General features: G+C 36.0%; 1 long non-coding RNA gene across 1 annotated transcript; it reads right to left on the bottom strand.

Annotated features, from left to right (window-relative positions):
* Positions 1 to 3,988: 3,988 nt before the first annotated feature.
* On the bottom strand, positions 3,989 to 6,650 carry LOC135771781 (uncharacterized). The gene is made up of 3 exons (XR_010543048.1): positions 6,410 to 6,650; positions 5,399 to 5,463; positions 3,989 to 5,027 (listed from the first exon to the last, which is right to left on the bottom strand). It is a non-coding gene; the product is annotated as an uncharacterized lncRNA (long non-coding RNA).
* Between the last annotated feature and the right edge of the window lie 301 nt (positions 6,651 to 6,951).

Below are 6,951 nucleotides of genomic sequence, written 5' to 3'. Positions count from 1 at the left end.
AACACTCTCACATCAGTAAATAATAGAGGAAGAGCCACGTAACTGCGCTAGCAAATCTTTATTATTTCTTACACTGAGATTTAAAGCTTTGTTTAAATCACCGACCATAAGTGTGTAGTTCGGCCTGCAGACGTCATCCACTGCATCAATGGTTAACAACTTTTTCTCCTTGGCCCCCTTCCACATACATATATGACAATATGAGCCCCCCCAAATGTCTACATCCCTCTTTCCTTTTGATTTTTTTGGTTATGTTGACAAGCATTTCGAGATGGAGCAAGCTAAACTGAATAATTATTTTACATAAGGTAATATTTTAAGTACCTTATCTTGGCATTTCAAGCTATTTTTAAAGAGCACCTATTGTTCGTTTTACGTTTTACATTTCCGTTGGTGTGTCATTGTGTATTAATACATGTTTATATGCAAAAGGTACAAACCCCAAAGTAAACAATGACGCAAGTTAGAGCTGTCACAATTATGAAATTTGGCTGACGGTTAATTGCCTAATAAATTGTGACGATTATGACGATTAACTGCCTGTTTTATTGCTTTGACATTTAATTCTTATACATTTTTTGGTTTGTTCATGAAATAATTTTCACACATTGTTGTGATTATTTAAATTAAATATTTTGCAAGGTTTACCTGGCAGTAAATATTAATACACAACACATATTTAAAAGTAAGTATTTAATGAAAATATCTCAAAAATGAAAATTCTTCATAAGAAAAAATGACTAAAAATAAAAATGCAATAAAATAAACTGACTATACCAGAACGGACCTTTAATAGTTGCCAATCCTAAGGTCATATAAGTACTGGACCACATGTCTGTAGTGTCTGGCAAAAAAATCAATTGCTTACAGATCCAAATTTGGAATTGCTGTTTTGGAAATGTATGTTTTACCTGGCAGTTCATATTGTTTATCAAAGTTTTTGTTTTTCCACTGAATGGCTTTGCAATGTTTCGCGTTACACTGTTAGTTAAGGAGTGCTATCTGTTACTGTCTCGTTTATTCAGGCACGGCAGCTCCCCCTTGTGTTTTTGGAGAGATGTGCAATCATTGTGATGATCTGAAATCATTGCGATGAGGTCAAATAATTGTGATGAGACGATTATTTAAAGGCGCTCCAAGGCAATCTGTGTGATATCTAGTGTTGTTTTTGGCGGCCTGTTTTAATTTTAGTTTTAGTCTAGTCTTTGTGTCAAGCTGACATTTTAGTTTTTATTAGTTTTAGTCAGTTCATACTCTTTTTAGTCTAGTCAAGTTTTAGTCGACTAAAAGTCTGGGCATTTTAGTCTTATTTTAGTCAGAATTATCCTTGACTGTTTTTGTCTAGTTTTAGTCGACGAAAACTGGTGACATTTTTAGTCTAGTTTTAGTCAATGAACATTTTAGTCTCTTTTTAGTAATGCAATTCTATTTTACCCAGTCAATATAGTATAAGTACCTAGCAGTAGTATAGACAAAACCAACATTTTCTTTTAGCCAAACCCATTAAAAAAAGTTATCTTGTTATATTATACCTTATAGATATAAGAATACATCCATTTCAGACATGGAATATGCTCTGATTGGAATTTACTTGATTTGAAGATATATATTTTACTTAATTTTATTTAACCTCTGAGTGAGTGACTTGATTGTAGGTAAAGAGTCTACATTAAAGTCTACAGAGTAGTTTAAGCAGAAACACACACAGGGCCACTGCTGGTCAGATGGGTACCATAAGCTGACTTTTACGGTGGTGCCACCTTTAGTTCAAAAACAACAACAAAATCACAACTATAGTAGGCTATGTGTGAGAATAGCACTTTATTAAAATGCTATAGCACTTTATTAAAATGCTATTGTTATCATTTATAATTGTATTTTGACAGCAACACAAACTACAATTATACAAATATGCAATATAGTATATCTGTATTTGTGTAGCTAATGGCACTATTAATGTGACGAAGCTAATTTTACGTGTTAGTATAAATCCAAGCAATTTTGGAGAATTACTAAATATCTTTCTTGTAAGTAAATTAAAAGCCAGCTTTAAGAAACATCAGATGTCTATTAACAAAAGCAAAAGTTTGTATGTATGGTTATGTTCTTAATAATAGGCTACAGCTGTTTGATTGATTTAACACTCAAGCATTCAGTTAAGCAAGTTTGGTTAATTCAAATAATAAATAAGGACACAGACCCTTGTTGTTAGCATATAAGTTATAAAACAACGTCTTTAGCATATATATATTTACCATGCTTCAAAACACAACGCAGCACATGTCATTTAAATGATTGAAGATGCAAACTGGTAACGTTACATTGTTATATTATTTAAATCACACAGATGAGTTCGCGGTGCCAGCATTCAACGCTATACATATTAACAGGCTTGTGAACTCACCTGAAAACGATGCACGGGTTTCATTTTGGACTTTTCGTTTCCATTTGAAGACTTGATGCGGCGGTGTACTCGCGGGCGCGGCTGGCCATCAAAAGTGACGTGTCGCGTGTTACTGCGCAAACGGATTGCGTATGATATCAAAGCATCGCGAGAACAGACTGCTCTGCATGCTTTCTAATCGCTCTCGCGGTACGTTTACGTATTTCTGCGGATCGATTTGCAGAGCGCCATTGAACACACATGATAATTTGCAGTCAGGTGGCGGGGTGCCAGGAGATGGCTAGACGAAATAACGTTATAACATTTCGTCTCGTCTCGTTTTGGTCAACGAAAATGAAGACACATTTTAGCATAGTTTTTATTTAGTAAACCACTTTTAGTCTCATTTTTATTCGTCAACAATATTGTATTATACATTTTATTATAGTTTTCGTCACATGACCAGCATTTACGTTGCGTCTCGTCTCGTTTTCGTCACGTGATAAAGGTTCGTTGACAAGGATATTTCGTCATACTTTTCGTTGACGATAGCAACACTAGTGATATCCCTTCTTGTTGACGTTCAAACAAAATGGAGCGTAGCTTACTCCTCCCCTCCCCCTCCCGTGCTTTCTGAACGAGTCATAAACGCACCCAACCCCCACTCCCAAATTATTTTTGTCGTTTATTGGCTAGAACACTTTGTTATGTTTCATGGGGTTAGGTTTGACCACTTTGTTTTTTGTTGCAGTTTGCGAAGCCTGGGCTGTCTACAGAGACCGCATTTTTTACAGTGTGTTTAGAGGACAGGCAGCTACACATAGTGAGGAGGTGTTTACTATATGAAACAAAAAATGTTTTATGGCCTTAAACGTGTGAATTCGCTTACAGCACCTTAAATCATTGTGACAGCACTAATCGTCTCGAAAGTAAATCTCTTTTCTTGGACTACAACAAACACACGGATTGTAGGCAACAGTTTACTTCCTGGGATTGGTGATGAAGACAAGACGACATTATCATAAACCGCTTTTGACTCAGCCTGTAAGTTAACTCCTATTAGCAACCAAACTGGAAAACTAGTCCTTTGTTTTTTTGTTAAATTATATGACTAAAGCTGTTACCTGTAAATTTAAATCATGCTTTTTTTATTAAGTACTCGGTATCGGTATCGGCAAGTGCTGAAATGCAGGTACTCATACTCGTACTCGTATTCCAAAAAAGTGGTATCGGTGCATCCCTAATTGAGGCCAATCACAATGTACAGATTAGCTTGCCAATAAGGGACACAGAGCTTTTCAAATCCATGTATTTCAGGAACAGAGTAAAATCTGGAGCTACAAAAATATATGGTATGTGAATAATAATGCATAAACCACGCAAATACATTATATTATACCAAATACACAAAATAATGTTGTTTTTTTAGCAATGAAATAGGTACTCTTTAAAAATTGTTTTATAAAATGATGGAAAGTTTTATCTTTTATCAGCTCACAGCATATTGGATCCAGCACACCCATGTGAACGCTGGCGCCCTCCTAAGGGGGCCCTAACCCCAGGTAACTACATGACATCTACTACATGACTGGACTAGCAACACTCTAAAAATGGTTGGGTTAAAAACAACCCAATTGGCAACCCAGCGCTGGGTAAATATTGGACAGAACACATGCTGGGTTAAAGTAACCCAACACGTTGGGTAACACATTTTAACCCAGCAGGTTGGGTTGTTGAAAAAACCCAACGTGTAGTCATTTTAACCACTTATGAGATTAATATTCTGGGTTTGGGTTATTCTTGCTGGGTTATTTTTATCATGTGCTTTATTGTAAATCAAGACCATTGTGAACACCAAATAAATGTTTATTTGACTTCAAAATAACTACAAACTCTTACATTTTTACAGTTGGCAGTTGCAAAATCATTTAAAGGACTGCTGCTTACTGACATCAAGTATAAATATATTTATTAAATATCAGAAATTATGCACATTGAAGTAACAATGTAACAGGTTAAATCAATTTGTTTGAATTTAAGACAGAATTTGTATATAAGTATATACAATATATAAATGAAATACTGAAATGTACATAAACAAAACTGCAGCAGTGTAAGAAAATAAACAATGTAATTGTTAAATTAAAAGTAAAATCATTTACAGATGTGTAAAGTTTTTTACAGAACAGATGTTCCAAGTTTCAGAGTATGGTATGTATTTGACTAAAAATACTTCATTTATTAAAGTTACTCCTCACGAACAAAGATGTACAAAGGAACCGAACAGCAGAGGATTCATCCATTTGGAAAATGACAGACTACAGTAGATGCACATTGCCTGGGGTATTTATTTTCAAGCACGTAAAATGCCTTTAAACCATAGACTGTAAAAAAATATGAAAGTAGTGTCCGTGATGTCACCCATTGGTTGTGAAGAGCATTTTTGAAGCCTAAAGTAGGCGGTGCGTGCCGTCGCCATCTTGGCCGAATTGCAGTTTAAGTCACTTCCGTATTGGCTCCATCAGAGAGACTGATAGAGAAAAAAGATTGAGAGATCTGTTGCATGTTTCCCATTGCCAGGAAATAAAGGAAAGGATTTCGAGGATTCTGTCCAGAGAAGAACTTCCACCACATTTGTTGCAATCTACAAAAGAGGAAAAAACTTTTAGTGGTCTGAACTAAATGATCAGATTTAAGTGTTCAGAAAACCATGTGGGCCAAGTGAATTATACATTTTATAAAAATTATAAGACTTTCTTTTGCATCCCTGGCCGCATTACCACCACGTGTGAGATTTTTTTCCCCAAAAATGCAATGGCCTGTCGTCGGTTTGCATAAGACTTTGGTGTTACACTCCTTTAACTGTTGTGCCAACAACAAAGGCTGCAAACCACACAGACTGACAAATAGGATGATCTGACTATAAAGAATAAAGTGCTGCAGAACTAAAATGCAGCAGATAATTAAGACATTCCCAATACATTTTAAATAGGAGTTATTAAATGTTATACTTACTGGCTGAAGTTGTATGAAGGCCTTGCTAGCCTCATTAATGGATGGACATAAAAACTCTGCACACTCTAGAAAAAAAGAATTGGAAAACAACATCACATCTGATCTCTGCTAAAAACATAACATCTCTGATACAGTATCAGCCACAGATCAGAGGGTTGGTCAATATAAACTTGAAATCACAGGAGACAACCCAAGAATATTATAAAATTAATATAAAATAGTAACTAAATACGACTCAATAACACATCTTCATTCATATAACACATATAAATGTTTGTTAAACTGTACACGCAGTGACACGCAGTGCCTTGGTGACAAATGCGTTTATGTATTCAAGTTCATGTCCAAACACTTAACGTTAAATTATTGTTTCATTTTAAAAGAGAGGAACAAGCAATATACATATAAGACACCGGTTCTCGGAAACGCTGTTTCGTTTTCATTTATCGACGCGTTACCCGCCGTACCGACTGTGAAGTGAAAGTGCTGCTTGTCCCTGCCTCTCAGTGACAGAGTAGACGCCAGCTCCGCAATTCTCCGCCGCCGGTTAAGTTAACTTGTGCTCGCGCCTCGCGGTCTGTCTTTCCATATCGAATGACAAGAAAGCAACTCGTTTGTCATCAACTTTAATTTAATAGTGTCGCTATTGCTAAGCTGGGAAAACTATGCGCGTGTGTGACACAAAAAGCCGAAACGTTGCGGAGGTCGGCTCGGTACCGGTTTTGACTCGCTTTGTTAAAGGCTTACAGAAATTGTCATGAGTTAACGTAATCAACCGTATGATGGGGATTTTGTAACATCGATTTTATTAATTTTATTAATATGCCATATTAAACATCTTAGAACGATTATTCGAGTCAATTTGTGTAAATGGCGATCTGAGGTACCAGTCGTCATTCCACTAAATTACACCCGTCGTCTTAGTCTGTATAAATTAACACGTTGCTGTCTCGCAAAATGTTATAATCTTGTTTATATTCATGAAATGTTTACAAAAACATATAAACTTACCTTGAAACAACTGCTTCCAGTGACTCTGTCCTTTCACGACGACCGTTGCTGAGCACATTCAAACATCCAAGGCGCGAAGCACGTGAGCCTCTTCAAACAACCCAGTATAATAACCCAGCAGTTTTAACCCAACAACCAGAAAACTGAAACTACCCAAAAAGTGTTTAAAATGTAAAAAAATAACCCAGCAAAACAACCCAACAGACTCAACCCAGCATTTTGGGTTAAAAAATAACCCAGCCATTTTTAGAGTGAAGTAACCATACATAGCATGTATTCATCCTAGCAAATCCTCTATAGTGTAATGCAGGTGAGATATGCATAACCAGACTTAAACCAGACTAGAGTCTGTTTCTAGTGATGCACCGATGTATCGCCCGCCGATATTTATCGGCCGATTTTTTATGAATTTGAAACCATCGGCATATCGTCAATAGCACGAGAAAGGCAGATACCGATTGTTTATTAATTAACTGCATAAAGAAATCCATTATATGTAAAAAAAAACGAGTTAATGTTGTTAATAAAATAAATGCTGAATA

The sequence above is a fragment of the Paramisgurnus dabryanus genome, chromosome 8, assembly GCF_030506205.2.
Source record: "Paramisgurnus dabryanus chromosome 8, PD_genome_1.1, whole genome shotgun sequence".
In the NCBI taxonomy this organism is placed as follows: Eukaryota; Metazoa; Chordata; class Actinopteri; order Cypriniformes; family Cobitidae; genus Paramisgurnus; species Paramisgurnus dabryanus.
This window is presented reverse-complemented; position numbering and strand designations above follow the sequence as displayed.